The sequence below is a fragment of the Ovis canadensis genome, chromosome 16 (assembly GCF_042477335.2).
Source record: "Ovis canadensis isolate MfBH-ARS-UI-01 breed Bighorn chromosome 16, ARS-UI_OviCan_v2, whole genome shotgun sequence".
In the NCBI taxonomy this organism is placed as follows: domain Eukaryota; kingdom Metazoa; phylum Chordata; class Mammalia; order Artiodactyla; family Bovidae; genus Ovis; species Ovis canadensis.
The window spans coordinates 72,474,427-72,496,752 of record NC_091260.1 but is presented as its reverse complement, the minus strand read 5'-3'; the positions used below and the strand labels follow the sequence as shown (position 1 = coordinate 72,496,752).

Genomic DNA, 22,326 nt, shown 5'->3' with positions numbered 1-22,326 from the left:
TTACAGCATTTCAGTCTTATGCCCTATAAAATCTTATGTTCGAAGGTTAATAAAATGAGATTAATCCAGAGATACTACATGTTGGGTTCTTCTCTTTTTTCCTTTCAAGCGCAGCATGTTAGATGATGCAGCCGAAACTGTGGAAAGATGTGGAAACGGCCAACCACTGGTGGAGGTTAGCTGCCATCCAGCGGCTGGAAGTGAAATTCACCCAAACCCCTCTCTGCCTGATGAGCTAAGGAACTGCAGAACGGTTCATCCAAAGTACATCAAAGACTCAGTAATCTACATTTACTGTCTAGTATTTACATAAAGACCACAATGATGGGGGCAATTATTGAATACTTTAATGGAAGTGAAGCCACAATCTCCTCCTTTATAATTCTAAATCATAAGAAATACCTTTTTGTTCAAATTGTTTCCCTTTCAAAAATTCCCAATTTAGACACTTTGTCTATGTCATATGAACCAAACTAAACAATGAAATGATTATCAGTGATAAAACAGATCTGACTACATGCAAGGTAGTGCATTGAAGAGGCAAAAATTTTGATGTCAATCTCTAAAGAAAAACATGCAAATATATCCATTAAGTGAGCTGAATATTTATACAAGTACATAGTGAATTCACCGTGAACAAGTCCTAACACTTTCTCTTATGTAAACTGTAGTACCATTCTCTTATTTAAAACCTCCAACCTCTTTTAAACAATTATAGTACTGTTTTTTAATATAGTTTGTATTTAAAAAATAAATATACTGATTTATTCTAAAAATGATACACACTTATTGTGAAAATGTTAAAAAAATCACAATAATCTGAGCATTATTACAGTCAGTTTTCTATGAGAAATGCTCTACCATCTCCCTTTTCTTTAAAAAAAATTATTTTATATGCATGTACATATATATATATAGACACCCACATAAACACATATATGTATATGCATATGTGTTAGTCAGTTGTATCTGACTCTCTGTGGCCAGATGGACTATAGCCTACCAGGCTCCACTATCCATGGAATTCTCTAGGCAAGAATACTGGAGTATTCTATATTCTTACTAAATACTGGAGTGGGTAGCCATTCCCTTCTACAGTGGATCTTCCCAACCCAGGAACTGAACTCATGTCTCCTGCATTGCAGACAGATTTTTTACCATCTGGGTCACCAGGGAAGCCCTTTATGCATCTGCACATCCTGATATTTAGTCTACAAGATATCATGAAAATGTTCTCATATTACAGAATATTCCTTTTAGGTTGGTTCCATTTTTTTTTTTCACTGTTAGGAACAACAATATAATGAATAGTTCTCTGGTAAAATCCTTGTATAGACCTCTGCTTATTTACTTCAATAAATTATTAGAAAAAATTATTGCTTAAAATATATCCATTGGTTTGTGTATTAATTTTGTTTCATCTTTGCCTGTATGATAGATAAGAAATGGCTGTTATCTCATTGCTGGTCTAATGTGCAAGTCTTTAACAATCATGACGCTAAATATTCTTAAGTATTTATTGGCCATTTGTGGGGTGGTTGTGAATCGCCTATTCATGTCCTTTCCTATTTTTTTCCTAGTGATTCTCTTTCTATTGATTTGCAATTGCTCCTATAAGATTGGATAAAGATATTGTACACATACAGAAAATGAGCTGCTTTGATACTACTATCCTACAAAGTAGAATTAAAGAGAAAAGTCTTAAAGATTTGTACCAAGATAAACATTTTATGTGTGGATCACAAAAACTGCGGAAAATTCTGAAAGAGATGGAAATACCAGACTACCTTATCTGCCTCCTGAGAAACATGCATGCAGGTCAAGAAGCAACAGTTAGAACTGGACATGGAACAATGGACTGCTTCAAAATTGGGAAAGGAGTACATCAAGGCTGTATATTGTCACCCTGCTTATTTAACTAATATGCAGAGTACATCATGAAAAATGCTGGGCTGGATGAAGCATAAGCTGGAATCAAGATTGCCGGGAGTAATATCAAAAACCTCAGATATGCAGATAACACCACCCTTATGGAAGAAAGCAAACAGGAAATAAAGAGCCTCTTGACGAAAGTAAAAGAGGAGAGTGAAAAAGCTGGTTTAAAACTCAACATTCAAAAAACTAAGATCACGGCATCTGATCCCATCACTTCATGGCAAATAGATGGGGAAACAATAGAAACAGTGACAGACTTTATTTTCTTGGGCTCCAAAATCACTGCAGATGGTGACTGCAGCCATAAAATTAAAAGAACGCTTGCTCCTTGGAAGAAAAGCTATGGCAAACCTAAACAGTGTATTAAAAAGCAGAGACATTACTTTGCCAACAAAAGTCTGTCTAGTCAACGCTATGGTTTTTCCAGTAGTTATGTATGGATGTGAGAGTTGGACCATAAAGAAACTGAGCGCCGAAGAATTGATGCTTTCAAACTGTGGTGTTGGAGAAGACTTCTGAGAGTTTCTTGGACTGCAAGGAGATCCAACCTGTCCATCTTAAAGGAAATCGGTCCTGAATACTCATTGAAAGGACTGATGCTGAAGCTGAAGCTCCAATACTTTGGCTACCTGATGTGAAGACTTGACTCATTAGAAGAGACCTTGATGCTGGGAAAATCTGAAGGCAGGAGGAGAAGGGGACAACAGAGGATGAGATGGTTGGATGGCATCACTGACTCAATGGACATGAGTTTGAGTAAACTCCAGGAGTTGGTGATGGACAGGGAGGCCCGGCGTGCTGCAGTCCATGGGGTCGCAAAGAGTCAGACACTACTGAGTGATGGAACTAACTGGAACATTTTATATTTATAAAAAGTATAATCCACTATAAGTGTATGGTATCAGTTCAGTTCAGTCACTCAGTCGTGTCCGACTCTTTGCGACCCCATGAACCGCAGCACTCCGGGCCTCCCTGTCCATCACCGACTCCCGGAGTCCACCCAAACCCATGTCCACTGAGTCAGTGATGCCATCCAACCACCTCATCCTCTGTCGTCCCCTTCTCCTCCTGCCCTCAGTCTTTCCCAGCATCAGGGTCTTTTCAAATGAGTCGCTATGTACTAAAAAATAGTCCTAAATTAAAATAAGCAAAACCTGTTAGAAAACTGGGCAACATTAACAGAAAAACCATAATAAAAAGATGTTCTAATAGAAATATGTTATACCTTATACTCCCCTAATAACATCAGTCTTTTAAAGTGCTATAAATGATCAACAAAATTAATCATTTATTCAAACACAGAAACAATAAAAGTCACAACTGATAACAATAATGTCATAAATAGGAAATTAATCATGAAGGAATTTTATGTCTCTCAACTGTTTTAAAGTTTAGGAAAGCTTCTTTTAGATTACTACTAGATCCTTTCAGAACACCAAGCTGCAAACAGGCCATTTGGAATGTAATCCTGCTGCTGCGGCTAAGTCGCTTCAGTCGTGTCCAACTCTGTGAGATCCCATAGACAGCAGCCCACCAGGCTCCCCCGTCCCTGGGATTCTCCAGGCAAGAACACTGGAGTGGGTTGCCATTTCCTTCTCCAATGCATGAAAGTGAAAAGTGAAAGTGAAGTCGCTCAGTCGTGTCCGACTCTTAGCGACCTCATGGACGGCAGCCTACCAGGCTCCTCCGTCCATGGGATTTTCCAGGCAAGAGTACTGGAGTGGGATGCCATTGCCTTCTCCATTGGAATGTAATAAATCCCACTAAAGACACCAGAGGACTGGAAAACAGAGAGATGTAAGAGAATGCAATCACTCCCTGCATCCCCCAGGAATGTAGGACAGAGAAAGTTAGGAGAGGGGTGCCCTAGTCAGGCTGAGTTGGCCAAACCACCCCCCATTCAGGGACAGGGCTCTGCCTCCTCATGCCTGGAGGGCAGGTCTTTTCGGAGACCACAAGTCCTCAGAGCTCCCAAGTCCCTGGAGCCCACAAGTGCTTGGAAGAAGAAATAGGGCCAAAGGTGCATCCCTCAGAGAACAGATGAGAACTGGAGGTGTTATTACCACCTGAAATCCCCTTTTTCATTCTTTACCTGGTTCTCAGCTCCCCTTTCTGGAATTCTAGATGTGTTTTACCAAGATTCTTCATTATGCTCTCTAGGAAAGGAGCCCCCAAACCTGGACTCCCCCCATGCCATAGCTGAATACGAAGGTCAGAGTAGAAAATAGGAGGGTCTCTAATGAGGAAATAGAGACAGAAAGGTAAACTGACTTGTCGGAAGCCTGCGGACAGAGTGTCCATGTCCAGAACAGAGCATTATAAGCCCTCTTTTTAAGATGCTTCTCCCATTATTTCTACTAATCCTTGACTCTCAACTCCTTTGCTAGCTGACTTACAACTTACCTCCTCCAAGAAAGGTGACCTGATTGACACTGACCCTGAGTACTCCTCTACAGCAAAGTCGATTCTTAATGACTTTATTATTTATATATAATATTTTATGTGTATCTGTTAATGTTTTACTTTGAATTCAAAGCATGTGGCAATATGTAGACTTTTTTCTATAACAGATAAGCACCCGAATTCCTTTGGATGAATGGAATATTAGAACATCAAATAATATTGTCTAACTTATATGTCATCATTTAAGTTTTTCACAGAAAAAGTGAATCCAAGAAATAACAAAAATAAAATGTTTTGATTCCTTAGAAAGCAATAAGTTGGTAATAAAACATTCAATATGCTTAAATTTTAATATTACAAAACACATGTGTTTTTCAAGATTCTTTTTGAATTGCAAGAAACAGAAAACACTCATAAACACAGGTGTCAATAAGAAATTTCAACGGACACTTGTTAAAACGACAAGACAGATTTTTATTCAAGCTACTGCAGTAAAGAAGCAAGATTTCAGTACAGAACGAGCTTAACTTTAAATATAGCAATGGGTAATTGGTAGTTTATAGGCAATAGTCAGGGGTCACTGGATAGAAAATGACTAAGGGAACTTGATTAGATATCCAGGGTAGGGGATTCTTTCTATGCTGGCTTAGCAGGATTCTTGCTAAAACTGGGGCTTTCCAAGCCACACACTGGGCCAGGAATGAGGCAGAGGAGTGACAAAGAGGGCTCAGAGGAGCCTGACCAAAGTTTGGTCAAGGACACAGTCTTTGTCAGAGGTAATGGGAGTTTAAGAACAAAGGACCAAATGAAAAACTGTCTCAGCAGCTGCTTGGCCGGCCTCCCCGAGAAATGCCGCATCCATCACTGTGGCTCTGATAGTGCCTCCATCGCATCAGTGGTCAGACCCCAGAGCAGGGAGCCCACGCGTCCCGCCCTTTTGATGACTCCTCAGCCTTCTTCTTCTCCTGTGTCTCAACTGTTCCAATTACTCCTTGGATCAACCAGAACCCCTGGTTGCAAATAACCAGAATCAACTCTGAATAAATGACAGAAGAGGAATCTATCAGAATAATTTAAAACATACAGAGGATAAACAGGAAGACTAGATGATCAGGCTCAGAAATTAGACGGGAACCAAGAGATGCTGGAGGTCAAATATCAGCCAAGAAATGCCACGCTATGTGACACAGTCTCCAGGGGTCCCCTGACTCTGACTGCTGCCTCAGGTACCACCACAAATAGGTTGTACACACCCTTGACCCTGTACCACTTCCCCCAGATTTTAAGTCCCAAACTAGGGCACCTGACTGAAGGCCCTGGACCAAGGCAGTGGGCACAGGAATGGAGATTACACAGAACTGACAGAGCCTGGCGGCTGAGTAGAAGTGGAGAATAAGACGATCCGAAGGAGATACTCAAATTTCTCATTTGAACAATGTGGTAATTGGTAAAGCTATTATCTGAGATAAGAAATCAGTGTAGATGAGTAGCTTGGAGGGGAAATTGATGAGCTTCACTTGGGGGTATATTGAATTTGAGGTCTCTAAAAAAATATTCATGTGGAAGGAAATGTTCCAATGAAAATTGGGAAATGTAAATCTGTGTTTCATAAAAGAAATAGTGGCTTAACGATATGGATCTAAGAGTCATCAGTGTAAAAATCATAGTGATGTAAATTAGCTCCCCCAAGAAGAAGGTAAGAAGTGAGAGGGGTGACGCAGGGCATGGGGACAGTGAGATTCAGTGTGTGAGCTGAGGGAAGGGAATAAATGATAGAAACTGAGAACAGTCAGAAAAGCAGCAGGAAAGCCACGAGAGAGGAATGTACCGGAACTCAGAGCAAGAAAAGTTTCAAGGAAAGAATAAGGAGCCAAGAGTGTCAAAGCTCAATCCAAATGTTCCTCAATGCAGGACTGTGTGAATAAACCATGACCCAGCCATGCAATGGAGTCAAGAGGCATCGGGAGACCTCTATATCCTGCTGTGTGTGAACTCGCAGACACAGGGGAGAAAGGCACAGTGCAGAGCAGTGCATCACACCCTATGTTCAGTGTAAACAGAAGGAAATGGGCAGATGCATGCGTGCACATGTACTTGCTTACATTTTTAAAATCAGACTCTGGAAGAATAAGCCAAAAGCCTAAAATCAAAAAGTTACCTATCAAGGGAGGAGACAACAATGAGAAAAAACTAGAACTCTCTAGTGCTCACTCACTTTACCAGCACACATGTTAAAACTGGAACAATACCAAGAAGATTGGCATGGCCTCTGCACAAGAATGACACACAAATTCATGAAGTGTTGCATGCTTATAAACTACAAGATACTAACGAAAGAAAAGGTGACACAAACAAATGGAGAGAGACACAACGCTCTTGGTTTCAGAGTCAATATAGTGAAAATGACTATACTACCCAAAGCAATCTACAGATTCAATGCAATCTCTATAAAATTACCAATGGAATTTTTCACAGAATTTGAACAAAAAAAAATTTACAATTCATGTGGAAATGAAAAAAGCCCCAAATAGCCAAAGTAATCTTGAGAAAGAAAAACAGAGTTGGAGAAATCAGGCTCCCTGACTTCAGACTAAACTACAAAGCTACAGTAGGCAAGACAGTGGTACTGGCACAAAAACTGAATAAGACAGAAAAAGATAGAAAGCCCAGAGATAAACTCACACACCTATGGTCACCTGATCTATGACAAAGGAGGCAAGAAGATACAATGGAGAAAAGATAGTCTCTTTAATAATAAGTGGTGCTGGGGAAACCGGTAAAAGAATGTAAAAGAATAAACATGTACATAAATATACATATATATAAAAGAATATATGTGAAAAAATTAAATTAGACATTCCCTAAGCCCATATATAAAAATAAACTCAAAATGGATTAAAGATCTAAATATAAGGCTGGATACTATAAAACTCTTAGAGGAAAATATAGGCAGAACACTCTTTGATATAAATTGCTGCAAGATCTTTTCTCAATCCACCTCCTAGAGTGATGAAAATAAAAACAAAAATAAACAAATGGGATCTAAATAAAATAAAAGTTTTTGCACAGAAAAGCAAACCATGAACAAAAGAAAAAAGACAACCCTGAGAATGGGAGAAAATATTGCAAATGAAGCAATCAACAAAGAATTACTCTCCAAAATATACAAAGAGCTCATGCATCTCAATATCAAAAAACAAATAACACAATCAAAAAATGGGCAAAAGATCTAAATAGATATTTCGCCTAACAAACAATGGCCAAAAGTCACATGAAGAAGTGCTTAACATCACTAATTATTAGAGAAGTGCAAATCAAAACTACAATGAGATATCACCTCATATCAGTCAGAATAGCTATCCTCAAAAAAATCTACAAATTACAAATGCTGGAGAGGATGTGGAGAAAAGAGAACCCTCCTGCAGTGTTGGTGGGAATATAAATTGATACAGCCAATTAACAGGATGACAGTTCATTAAAAAGCTAAAAACAGAACCACTACATGACCCAGCAATGCTACTCCTGGGCATACACTCAGAGAAAAACCATATTTCAAAAAGATACATGCACCTCAGTGTTCATTACAGCACTATTAGCAATGGCCAGGACATAGAAGCAACCTAAATGTCCATCAACAGGGGAATGGATAAAGAAGATGTGGTACACAGATTCAATGTTCAGTTCAGTTCAGTTCAGTTCAGTCGCTCAGTCACGTCCGACTCTTTGCGACCCCATGAATTGCAGCATGCCAGGCCTCCCTGTCCATCACCATCTCCCGAAGTTCACTCAAACTCATGTCCATCAAGTCGGTGATGCCATCCAGCCATCTCATCCTCTGTCATCCCCTTTTCCTCCTGCCCCCAATCCCTCCCAGCATCACAGTCTTTTCCAGTGAGTCAACTCTTCGCATGAGGTGGCCAAAGTATTGGAGTTTCAGCTTCAGCATCATTCCTTCCAAAGAAAACCCAGGGCTGATCTCCTTTAGAATGGACTGGTTGGATCTCCTTGCAGTCCAAGGGACTCTTCTCCATGTCCTGGCTATTATAAACAGTGCTGTGATGAACACTGGGGTACACATGGAAGCAACCTAGATGTCCATCAGCAGATGAATGGATAAGAAAGCTGTGGTACATATACACAATGGAGTATTACTCAGCCATTAAAAAGAACACATTTGAATCAGTTCTAATGAGGTGGATGAAACTGGAGCCGATTATATAGAGTGAAGTAAGCCAGAAAGAAAAACACCAGTACAGTATACTAACGCATTTATAAGGAATTCAGAAAGATGGTAACGATAACCCTGTATGGAAGACAGCAAAAGAGACACAGATGTATAGAATAGTCTTTTGGACTCTGTGGGAGAGGGAGAGAGTGGGATGATTTGGGAGAATGGCATTGAAACATGTATAATATCATATATGAAATGAATCGCCAGTCCAGGTTCAATGCAGGATACAGGATTCTTGGGGCTGGTGCACTGGGATGACCCAGAGGGATGGTACGGGGAGGGAGGAGGGAGGGGGGTTCAGGATGGGGAACACGTGTATACCTGTGGCGGATTCATGTTGATGTGTGGCAAAACCAATACAATATTGTAAAGTAATAAACCTCCAATTAAAATAAATTAATTTATATTTTTAAAAAAAGAGTCTTCTCCAACACCACAGTTCAAAAGCATCAATTCTTTGGCACTCAGCTTTCTTCACAGCCCAACTCTCACATCCATACATGACCACTGGAAAAACCAAAACTTTGACTAGATAGACCTTTGTTGGCAAAGTAATGTCTCTGCTATTCAATATGCTATCTAGGTTTGTCACTGATTTTCTTCCAAGGAGCAAGCATCTTTTAATTACATGGCTGCAGTCACCATCCACAGTGATTCTGGAGCCCCAAAAAATAAAGTCTGTCACTGTTTTCATTTTTTCCCCATCTATCAGTCATGAAGTGATGGGACTGGATGCCATGATCTTAGTTTTCTGAATGTTGAGCTTTAAGCCAACTTTTTCACTCTCCTCTTTCACTTTCATCAAGAGGCCCTTTAGTTCCTCTTCACTTTCTGCCATAAGGGTGGTGTCATCTGCATATCTGACGTTATTGATATTTCTCCCAGCAATCTTGATTCCAGCTTGAGCTTCTTCATCCAGCCCAGCATTTCACATGATGTACTCTGCATAGAAGTTAAATAAGCAGGTTGACAATATACAGCCTTGATGTACTCCTTTCCCAATTTTGAAGCAGTCCCTTGTTCCATGTCCAGTTCTAACTGTTGCTTCCTAACCTGCATACAGGTTTCTCAGAAGGCAAGCAAGGTGGTCTGGTATTCCCATCCCTTGAAGAATTTTCCACAGTTTGTTGTGATCCACACAGTAAAAGGCTTTGGCATAGTCAATAAAGCAGAAGTAGATGTGTTTCTGGGATTCCCTTGCTTTTTCTATGATCCAACGGATGTTGGCAATTTGATCTCTGGTTCCTCTGCTTTTCTAAGTCCAGCTTGTACATCCGATTGAGAAGTTCACATACTGCTGAAGCCTAGTTTGAAGGATTTTGAGCATGACCTTGCTAGCACGTGAAATGAGTGCAATTGTGTGGTGGTTTGAACATTCTTTAGCTTTGCTCTTCTTTGGGACTGGAATGAAAACTGACCTTTTCCAGTCCTGTGGCCACTGCTGAGTTTTCCAAATTTGCTGGCATATTCAGTGCAACATTTTAACAGCATCATCTTTTAGAATATGAAATAGCTCAGTTGAAATTCCATCACCTCCACTAGCTTTGTTCATAGTAATGCTTCCTAAGGCCCACTTGACTTCACACTCCAGGATATCTTTGGTTGCCATTTCCTCCTCCAAGGGATTTTTCCAATCCAAAGATCGAACTCATGTCTCCTGCATTAGCAGGTGGATTCTTTACCACTGAGCCCCTGGGAAGCCCTGAGTGAAAAATAGGAAACTAATAATAATAATATTCTATATAGCACACAGAACTCTACTCAGTACTGTGTAATGGACTAAATTGGAAAAGAATATAAAAAAGAATAGATACATGTATAACTGATTCACTTTGTTGTACATCTGAAACTAACACAACATTGGAAATTAACTATATTCTAATAAAAAAATTTTTAATAATTAAGAGGGACAATAACACCAATAAGGTAAACACTAACAACAGTTAACATTAAAGGATATGAGGATAATCTTTGAACTATTCTTGAAATTTCTGTCAGTTTGAAATTATTTCCAAATAAAATAACTTTTAAAGTTTTTTAAAAAAAAAAAACTAGAACTTTCTAAATGCACCATATTTTATAGTCTAGACTTTATCATGGTTCAACACATAATCATAAAACACAGTATATCAAATTGTTTGTAAAAGTAATCTCTAAAAATGGAAAAGAAATTTTAAATTACCCTAACTATGCCTCAAGCTGGTGGTTTAACCACAAACAGAAGAATTATTTTAAAACAACTTTTTTTTCACTGTTTCTAAAGTAGAATCACTTTTATTTTCTCTATCTAAATGTTATTAGCAAATATGTCATTTCAAATACAAAAATAACAGAGTTGCTGATAGATTCGAACATACTTTATGACTATATTCCTATGCATTTTGCAGACAATTACATAAAACTTGTGAATTCATCTATCATTATTACCAAAATACTGCCAAAAACCAGGCTGTAATTTCTTCAGGTTGAACTAGCTTGGAATTAAATAGACTGTCCAACCATTGTAAAGTAATTTTTCAAAAATTGACATTTTAAATTTTTCACGAGTTAATTTTCACATTTTTCTGTGTGTCCAAGGTTTCAGAATCATGCACTTGATGAAAGCACCTTTAAAATGGAGTGATTTTTTTGTGCTTATCTAACCTGGTGGCCCAGTGGTTAAGACACCATGCTTCCACTACAGAGGACATGGGTTCGATCCCTAGTCGGGGAATTAAGATTCTACATGAGCTGCGCCTCCTCCCCAGGCGAAAACCAAAAAATGGTGGACCAGATGACAGAACTGCTTTTGGGTGAGAAGCACTGAACGACACAAAATAAGCTTAACCAGGAATTGACTTTTAACTACAGCTGCTGTTCCAAACATAATTTCCTGAACTAGAAGGAAGCGTGGGTTTTGTTGAGCCTCTTTGGATTCTGGAGGCACAGATCCCATACTGGGGTTCACTTCTCTTGCCACGGACATAGTAACATATAAGGCTTCCAATCAGGGTGTGGCGGGGGGTGGGGGTGGGGGTGGGGGGGTCCCAGAGCAAGATACAGCGCCATCTGGTGGAGCCCCTCCCACCCCCTGACCCAGCTCGAAGTTTTTGGGGAAGATGCTATGTGGTCCGTAGAGCTCTGGGAAGAAAATCACAGCAGAGTTCCCCTGCTCACTTTGGAAATAAGTCTTCTCTTCTTGAAACAGTTCCTGACTTACTAATGGCCGGTTAGAAACTCCAAGTGACCACAGGACCTGAAATTCCTATCATAAATCCAGTGTTTTCTGATCCTTCAGGTCAAAAATGTGGGATTTTGCATTGACTGTCCAGCGGGTCCTGATGGCACAGGTAGGTTCCGACAGCAGGGCGTTCACATCCCACCTACACCTGGGCACCCGCGCACTGCCTCGTCTCTCCCCACCCAAAGGTGGGGCCTCTTGGGAAGCAGAGGTCACTTTTGCTTCTCCTCCTAAGCATCATGCAACGCATCTGTTCTGCTTCTACTCTTCAGCCTGTAAGGCGGCATCTTACAAGGTTGGTTTCCTCGGAGAACAGATTAGGAAGCTGGCACCTGGAGTTAAGTCAGTTCCTCCCAATGAGGGAGGCAGGCGGTGACCAGCCAGGATGAGAACTCAGGGCTCCTTGTACGCGGTCTTTTTGCACATATGAAGGTAAAGAGTTGGTCTCAGACTTTTCTAGTAAGAAGTGATTCTGCATCCTACCTCAGCCCTTTCCTTAACACTAACCACACCCAGAGAAAGAAAATCTAGCCTCCTGCTGCATTTCAGAACATTATTAAACTTGTAGAAAAACAAAGGAAGTCTTGACCACATAACACAAACCTTCTCAGGCGTCTATCTCTTTCACTGCTCTATCCTTAGACGGTTTACCCAGCCTCTTTGAGTTTAATGGGAATTTGTATTCATGTCCAAGATAATCATGAGCACTTTTAGCCTCAATTTGCTTAAAACTCACATTAAGTGAATTAAGTGCTGACAATAATGCTTTTCACAGGAAACGAAAGGTGAGTCATCGAGACATTTCTAAACATGTTACTGCAATTAGTATCACCTGTTGAAGTGACTTCATCACCTATGAAAAATAGCTGTTTTTCACAGAAAATGTACTGGTCCAATTACATAAAAGTTCACAGTGTGTTCCCAAAAGGGTAATAATATTAAAACTCAAATGCATTTTGCTTCAATTCCTTAACCTTGAGCAGTGTGACACTGAAATATTGGATTGGCCAAAAAGTTTCTTTGGGTCTTTTCCATAAGATGTTACAGAAAACTCCTAAGTTTTTGGCCAACCCAATATTTTTAGGCTTCTCCACAAGATGGGGCTACTCCCCAAGCAATTCTGTTGCTAAGCTTGGGGGGTGTTTGTAAATGTTTGATTATAAAGTGTCGCTCAGGTTAGCAGTCTTAATAGGATGACTCATTCACTGCAACTGGGTGCATTCCAGCTCAGTCGTACCCAACTCTGAGGTTCCCTGGACTGCAGCCTGCCAGGCTCCCTTAACCATGGGATTCTCCAGGCAAGAAGACATTAGTAACCCTAACTAAACACCCAGGGCTCACAGGGCTCAGTCTAGCCGCAGAATCCAGCGCAAAGTATCTGAGTCCTGGATCAGATAACCAAACTGAAAACCAAATGTGGTTTTCCAGAAGTCTAACTGTCGCTTGCATTATCTGCCAGAATATGGAAGAGGATTAGATTTATAACCCATAGCAACATTTCTCAAAGCCTCTCCTGCTGTTCCACTTGCATCCACCCCAAAGCTGTCCCTGGATTTCTCACACACAGACCTTCCACAGCCTTTCTCTCTCCCCTCCTCATTTCCTCTTTCCTGGCTAAATCCTTCAGTTCAGCTCAGTCATGTCCAGCACTTTGCGACGCCATGGACTGCAGCATGCCAGGCCTCCATGTCCATCACCAACTCCCAGAGTTTACCCAAACTCATGTCCATCAAGTCGGTGATGCCATCCAACCATCTCATCTTCTGTCCTCCCCTTCTTCTCCTGCCCCCAATCTTTTCCAGCATCAGGGTCTTTTCCAATGAGTCAGCTCTTCTCATCAGGTGGCCAAAGTATTGGAGTTTCAGCTTCACCATCAGTCCTTCTAAAGAACACCTAGGACTGATCTCCTAACCCTAAATCCTTCCCCCTTTTAAAATAGACAGCTAGTAGTAAGCTACTGTTTAGCACATAAAGCTCAGCTCAGTACTCTGTGATGACCTAGAGGGGTGGGATGGGTGGGGGTGGGAGACTCAAAAAGGAGGGGATATATGTATACATATATGTATGTACTATCTGTACATATATGGCTCATAGATATATATGTGTATATACATTTCTGTGCAGCAGAAACACAACACTATAAAACAATTATACTCCAATAATAAAAGAAAGATGATAGTCAAAGGAAAAAAAAATCCTTCCCACTTTCTTGCCTCTCTGGTTCATAGCCAGACTAGTAGCTCCAAATTCTCCTGTGAAGGTGGGAAAAAATCTCAGACCCTCACATGGAAATCCCAGGTCTCAGCCCAGGTCAAATGGGATTCAGACACATCTGAGCCTATATGGATGTCCGACACGAGCTGGGGAAGTCCTCAGGAAAGCTGATTCCACAAGGATCTTAGGGGTTTTCTTCCCATTATCTTATTTCGGTCAATGGGAAAAAAGAATCTTGTGTAGGGCCGCAGGGGAGAACCAGGGAGGGAAGAACAGACAGGCAGCTCTTCCAGGTGATGCTTCAGGCCCTGAATCATGGCTCAGGGCTGAGTCTCAGGGGAAGGGGCCTCCCACAAGCTCCAGGGGAAATCTGTGAGAACTGGGGAGAAAGCAGGTGCAGCTTTAATGCTCGTGGGGCCAAGCACCATCCTTCATGAGAGGAGGGTATCAACTCCTTTCCCCACTGATGGATAGTGAGTTTTATGTCAATGTGGCAACACACAGAACCCAAATATTTGGTCAAATGCTAGTCTAGATGTCGCTGTGAAGCTATCTCTTCGATAAGATTAACAAATTAATCAATAGACTCTGAATAAAGCAGATTACCCTCCATAAGGTCCATGGGCCTCATCCAATCAGATGAAGGCTCTAAGAGACAAAGGAGGGAGATTTTCCCTGAGGAAGAGGGAGCCTTTCCTCGGCAGAGACAGGAGTCCGGGAGAGAGATTTGCCAGTCCTGGCTCTTGCCCTTTTCTCAGATCCAGTCCCCTTTCTGCCCACGCTGTGACTCCCCAGGGCCACCCTGGCCACTCCGGCCCCTTCTGCTTCCTCTGGTTTCGTTGGTTTAGGTTTCTGCAACCAGAAAGATCCTAATCAACACATGATTAGGAATGATAAGAAATTCTGCAGGAAGCATTTACTAGAAAATATATTTAAATCCCCAGTGGCTCAGTGGTAAAGAATCTGCCTGCAAGTGCAAAAGACACGGGTTCGATCCCTGGGTAGGGAAGATGACCTGAAGAACAAAATGGCAATCTGCTCCAGTATTCTTGCCTGGGAAATCCCATGAACAGAAGAGCCTGGTGGGCTACTAGTCCACGGGGTCACCACAGAGTCGGACACGGCTTAGTGACTGAAAAACAACAATACTAGTGAAAATCCATGACCAATATCTATGGAGTTCCCTGATGGGCTCCTGTGAGCAGGGACTGGGGTAAAAACTACACAAGATCACCGCACCCTACGCTTCCCTGCACCACCTCTCATGCATTCAGCCTCACCTATCTCTGCAGCCCTGGACCACTGTCCTGCCCCCACCGTGGCTCTGAGACATCTCTGGGTGAGCACTGACCACCTTCACACACACACAGCCCACAGCAGCTCTGACTTCATTTCCGGCCGGTGTGCCTCTCACTTCCTGCCTGGGGTTCCCTGTTGCCACGAGATACCTGGAATCGGCTTGTCACCCGAAATGCACAACCAGAAGAGCAAAGGAATTCATGTCAGTGAAGCAAACGCTCACCAGCGGAAAAGTGTAACATGAGATAAGCTCTCCCTCTCCCCCCACCCCACTTCCCCACCCCTCAACCCACCCCTACCTCCCACTGCTGCATGACTAGGTTCAGGCAGCCTCGTGGCAGACAGTCCCACCAGAATTTACCTGGAAATAATTTGGGACTTACTAAATTACACACGTTCCTATTGGTTTTCTGGCTTCCCAGGTGGCGCTAATGGTAAAGAACCCACCTGCCAATGCAGGAGACCTAAGAGATGCAATTCGACCCCTGGGTCGGGAAGATCCCCTGGTGGAGGGCATGGCACCCCACTCCAGTATTATTGCCTGGAGAATCCCAAGGACAGAGGAGCCTCGCAGGCTACAGTCCGTACGTTCACACAGTCGGACACGACTGAAGCAACTTAGCATGCATGCATGCATGCATTGGTCTTCTCTCTTTCCCTGCCTCACTCCACTTTCTCTTCACATTTGCTTTCCTGGGATTGCGCTCCCAAATTACTTGGTAACACAAATCCACAGCCGGGCTCTGCATTTTTTAGAGAAGCCATTCCAAGATGTTCTTGCTTTAAATGAGGTCTATGATCAAGTTGGGCTTCCCTTGTGGTTCAGTTGGTAAAGAATCCCCCTGTAATGTGGGAGACCTGGGTTCGATCCCTGGGTTGGGAAGATCCCCTGGAGAAGGGAAAGGCTACCCACTCCAGAATTCTGGCCTGGAGAATTCCATGGACTGCATAGTCCATGGGGTCGCAAGGAGGTGGACACGGCTGAGCACCATTCACAACATGGTCAGGTTAGAAGCTGAATATGGTGGAGACGAAAAATCCCTAGTTTCCTTTTAGGGTAACTGAAGCTGCAATAGGACACAACTGGATACAAGACATATAAAGCAATTCATCCCCCAACGAGTGGGCTACACTGAGCGCTGCTGTAGGAAGGTATCAGCAACCGACTTCTCACACGAGAGAATGAAAGAAAGGGCCTATTAGCAAATGATGAAGTTTAATGCCTCATTATCCACCAAATATGAGAGAATTTAATAGGATGCTTCAGTGGGAGTTCTCAAATAATGACTGCTTTTGCCTGGAGTGAAAAATGAACAGTGGTAAGCCTGTCTGTCACCGGAAAACAAAATCAAGAGAGGCCAAATTCAAGGAAGCTACTTCCTGGGAAGCCACTAGGTGGCGAGCTTAACCATCTTTTGGATTCTTGACCCAATCACTCCAGCATTGGCTCAACTGTTCTTACTCTGATAAGAATTTGTTAGTTGACAAAGATCTTTTGTACTTGCAATAATCTGAGTGCAAGGACCCTCTAAATTTAAAAAGTTGAGAATTATTTTATTATAGATAATATATATTATATTAGTATATGATATACATATTTATATTTATATAAACATTGAATCATAATAAATATATATCATATTAATAATATATTATACAATTATATAATAGCATAATTATATTACATATGAATTACATTTTATTTGAATATATAATTATATTACATTAATTATAATATTATTATATAAATAACATGTTATATTGTATAATAACACATAATAAAACAATTCTCAATTTTTCTCAACTCAGTCGTGTCTGACTCTTTGTGGCCCCACAGACTGTAGCCCACCAGGCTCCTCTGTCCATGTGGATTCTCCAGGCAAGAATACTAGAGTGGGTTGCCATGCCCTCTTCCAGGGGATCTTCCCAACCCAGGGACTGAACCCAGGCCTCCTACACTGCAGGCAGATTCTTTACCAACTGAGCCACCAGGGAAGCCGTAGATAATATAAAGGCAGGATAAATGTAAAGCATAGAGACCATCTTAGTTGACTGTTGGCTGTGTGTATTTTCTTCTTGCTGCTCCTTTAGCTTCCTGCTCTCAAGAGGGAAGCATTATTACGGTGTCTGATGAGGCCTTTGGCTTTGTTTTACTTTACTTTGAAAGGATATGGGTGTCTGGGGGTTTTTTTTGTAATACTCTGATTTTATTGGAATCCAGTTGATCTCCAATGCTGTGTTAGTTTCAGGTGTACAGCAAAGTGATTCAGTTACGCAAACACATATATTCGCTCTCTTTTAGATTCTTTCCTCACAGAGGTCATCGCAGAATATTGGGTAGGGTTCCTTGTGTGATACAGCAGGTCCTTGTTGGGTTATCTATCTTATACATAACAGGGTGTATATGTTTATCCCAAGTTCCTGATATACCTCTCCCTGCCTGCCACATTTCCCCTTTGGTAAGCATGTTTGTTTCCAATATCTATAAGTTCGCTTCTGTTTTGTAAATAGCTCATTTGCATCTTTTTTCTAAATTAAATTCCACATATAAGGGATATCATATGATATTTGTCTTTCTCTGTCTGACTTAGTATGATAATTTCTAGGTCCTCTATGTGCTGAAAATGGTATTATTTCATTCATTTTTATGGCTGAGTAATATTCTAAACACCAGAAATCTAAATACAGGCCACAAGGACTAGAGACTGAGCCTAATTAGCTCAATCAGACAAGACCTGAAATCAATGGGGGGAAAAGTGGCAGTTTTAAAACCCAAACTGCTGGGACAGCTCCCTCAGCCAAGCCTTACAGGTAGTAAGTCTTAGTCATCTGAGGAAGTAACCTTGATGTATTCCAACTGTTCTTTGTAAACTAGTATCCGCCTGCCAACCCAGGAGACACAGGTTTGATCCCTGGGTTGGGAAGCCCCCCTGGAATAGGAAATGGCAAGAAAATTCCCAGAAAATTCCATGGACAGAGGAGCCTAGCAGGCTACAGTCCATAGGGTTGCAAAACGGTTGGACACAACTTAGCAACTAAACAATTGTGAGATCGACTAAGCAACTTAGCAACTACCAATTTTTCACTGCATATATGTACCAGATCCTCTTTATGCATTAGGTGTTTGCTGTTTAAACAAGGTGTTTTGATAACCAAAAAATCTCCTTAAAAGCATTTCTCAAGTGAAACCAGGGCAGAAACGGACACCTGAAGATACAGAAAGGGCAAGGTGGGGGAGGGGGGATTGGAGGACGTGATGCTTGCAGATGGGAGCAGAGGCGCATTGTTGTTCAGTCACTCAGCCGTGTCCGGCTCTCTGTGACCCCATGGACTGCAGCACGCCAGGCTTCCCTGTCCATCACCAACTCCCGGAGCTTGCTCAAACTCATGTCCATTGAGTCAGTGATGCCCTCCAACCATCTCATCCTCTGTCATCCCCTTCTCCTGCCCTCAATCTTTCCCAGCATCAGGATCTTTTCCAATGAGTCAGTTCTTCACATCAGGTGGCCAAAGTATTGGAGCTTCAGCTTCAGCATCAGTCCTTTCAATGAATATTCAGGGTTGATTTCCTTTAGGATTAATTGGTTTGATCTCCTTGCTGTCCAATGGACTCTCAAGAGTCTTCTCCAACATCACAGTGCAAAAGCATCAATTCTTCGACACTCAGCTTTCTTTACCGTCCAACTCTCACATCCATACATGACTACTGGAAAACCCATAGCTTTGACTAGACAGACCTTTGTCAGCAAAGTAATGTCTCTGATTTTAAATATGCTGCCTAGGTTGGTCATAGCTTTTCTTCCAAGGAGCAAGCATCTTTTAATTTCATGGCTGCAGTCACCATCTGCAGTGATTTTGGAGCCCAGGAAAATAAAATCTGTCACTATTTCCATTGTTTCCCCATCTATTTGCCAAGAAGTAATGGGAGCAGATGCTATGGTCTTAGTTTTTTGAACGTTGAGTTTTAAGCCAGCTTTTTCACTCTCCTCTTTCACAATACATATATATTGTTGTATATATATATATATATATATATATAAATTATTAACATAGGAAATACTTTGCAAAACCTTCATAGCTTCACAATAAGGGATTTGTAAAATAAATTACTGTAGAGATATTCAATGTATTAAAAATCATTCAAGAGACATTTTAAAGAAATTGAAACACTTATGAGTGTGGTGTAAAATGACAAAAATCAGGCTGTAAAATGACAAAAATCAGGCTCCAAAAGAGTAGGAATCAATTTTTGTAAAAAAAAAATGTATTTAATAAAAACTAAATTGTATATACATGTATGTGGGGAGAGAGGGAAAGAGGAAGATTATTTCTGAGACTGAGAGGCTGGCTTACTTATTTTTATGTTCTTTTTGCTTCTTGCGTTTCCTAGATTTACCTCTTTCTTATTTTCATTTTAATTACTAGCATTATTCTCCACCTGGCCCTGTTCTAAGCACTTTTAAATATCAGCTCACTGGATATTCACAACATGCTTAGGAAGTAGTCACTGTTACTTTCCCCATTTTTATAGGTTAAAACATTGATGCCCAGGGATGTCCACTTACCTACTGGAGTTTGAGGCAGGAGACAGAAGCCCTCCCCACCCACCAGGGTAAAGCAATTTGAGTTCATTCACCATGGACTGAAACTCTAAAATATCAATAGCAGGATAATCAAGAGAGGAGGCTGGTCAGGGCCCAGATAAAAGATAAGAGACCACATATTTCTTATTCTCTAAGTCAAGGAAACCCTTGCAACTAGAAAGTTCCTTGGCGGTCAAAAAAGGAGGGGGTTCGACCCCATAGTAAGTGATGTCAACTACCCATAGGCCTCTGGTGGGATCCATCTTGACTGAGAGATGTCTTCATGCACACACACGGGAGGATCCTGAGATAAACCACACAGAGACACAGAACCAGACAAATCAAAGTGACTGGCCAAAGGACATCGGAAGAAATTCCCCATAAAAGCAATTTAAAATACCACAAGGGCACAACACTCTCTCTGAGTCTCCTCATCTCTCTATCCACACGTAAGGAGCTCTTTTCCTTCCAATAAACACTTACTTGTCTCACTCCTTTCCATCACTGTGGGAATTCTTTCTTGCAAAGCCGAAGGGCCAGGGTCTGGTCACCGACCACTAGTCTAGTGGCTAGGATTCAGAGCTGTCACTCAGTCTTGTGAGCCGGCCTCAATCTCTGGCTGGGGAACCGATGCCCAGCTTCAAGTTGCTGCAGGCCGAGGCCACCTGAGATCAAGGTCACACAACTGAGATCAAGGTCACTCAACTGATGAGCGTGGGAGCCAGGATTCAGACCCAGGAAATCTGACTCCAGATTCTGGGTTACTAAATTAATATTTTTAAAAGAGGGAGAGGGCTTCCCTAGTGGCTCCATGGTAAGGAATCCGCCTGCCAATGCAGGGACGTGGGTTCGATCCCTGGTCGGGGAAGATCCCACAACTAACTGTGTGTGCCACAGCTACTGGAGCGCACGTGCTCTGTGGTGAGAGAAGCCGCTGCAACAAGCCCGCGCATCGCAAGGAAGATACCCCGCTCGCCACAACTGGAGAAAGCCTTCGAGCAGCAACAAAGACCCAGCCCTGCCATAAACAAATGAATGTTAAAAAAGAGGAAAAAATAAACAGAGAGAGAAAGGATAAAGAAAAAGGAAGGAAGCAAAGAAGAAAGAGAGGAAATTGCCTCAAGGGAACAATATACATTTGCTTTAAAAAAAAATAGAAAGAAACCTTTGAAAATCATTTAATGCCTCCAAAATTATATTTTTAAAAGAAATTTGGTTTTTTTAAAGGCAAAGAGAAAATGTAAAAACAGGTAACAAACACTGAATTGGCTAATCCCTAATAAATTAACTGCAGGAATCCAGAATCATGCAAACAAAGTGATTTAAATAAGAGGCTCTTCTTCCCCGCCCCCCACCCCCTGAATACTTGGTGCTATAGCTCCCCTCTCAGAGCACAATCCATTTCAAAGGGCTGGATTTACCTCTCTGCCTTGGACAAGTCTGGACTTTGCCTCTCCAGAGCATGCCTCAACGTGACCAGCATTAAAGTCATCTGTTTGTGTTTTTTGAACCAAGTTAAAAAAAAAAAAAAAAAAACTAGTAAAACGGTGAGGGGGAGCGTAACACCCAAGCAGAAAGTATGTGTGTGCTGTGCTTAGCCACTCATGTCTGACTCTGTGACCCACCCTGGACTGTAGCGCACCAGGCTCCTCTGTCCATGGGATTCTCCAGGCAAGAATACTTGAGTGGATTGCCATTTCCTCTCCCAGGGGATCTTCCTGACCCAAGGATCGAACCTGCCTCTCTTGTGTCTCCTGCATTACAGGTAGATCCTTTACCTGCTGAGCCATTGGGAAGTCTAGGCTTAAAGTACCTAATATGAACTTTTACTCTATGTCTGTCTTCTTGAAGACCAAGGGCTGGAAATGAACCGATGATATCTTTCTGCTGTTAAAACCGAACAGCCAGGTGGGCAGCCGGCGGCTCTGTGTGACTCTGTGTAAGGAGAGAAGGCATCCACGCGAATGGCTCCCTTTCCTGGATGCATGCTTTTCGGGGTGACCAGACCCAAGGACTCAGGGTGGGGTTTCAGGGAGAGGAAGGGAATGGGGAGAAGAGGAAGTGGAGGGGAAGAAATAGGAAAGAAGAGGTGGCAAGAGCAGTGAAGACAGAAAGGAGATGGACGTGGTGGGGGAGCTCTTTTGCTTTCATTCTTCCTCTTTTTTTTAAATAAAATCTGGGGGGAGGGTGTGTTTTTAAATATTTATGTACTTATTTGGCCTCACAGGGTTTTAGTTGCAAAACTCAGGATCTTTAGCTGCAGCATGTGGGAATCTAGTTCCCTGACCAAGGATAGAACCCAGGTCCCCTGCCTTGGGAGTGTGGAGTCTTAACCACCAGACCACCAGGGAAATCTCTCATTTTTCTACTACTGTGGTTGACACGTCAAGGAGGGGGTCACACCCATATGCTGAAACTCACACAGTCTAAAAACAAAAAGA

At 41.8% G+C, this 22,326-nt stretch overlaps 1 protein-coding gene and 1 non-coding gene across 2 annotated transcripts in view; one reads left to right on the top strand and one right to left on the bottom strand.

Annotated features, from left to right (window-relative positions):
- The window catches only part of DNAH5 (dynein axonemal heavy chain 5), a 320,870-nt gene that overhangs the window by 285,464 nt on the left and 13,080 nt on the right, over positions 1-22,326 (bottom strand). The gene's annotated exons all lie outside the window — the stretch shown is intronic.
- LOC138422064 (U6 spliceosomal RNA) lies at positions 6,542-6,652 on the top strand. Its single transcript, XR_011249736.1, has one exon. It is a non-coding gene; the product is annotated as a U6 spliceosomal RNA (small nuclear RNA).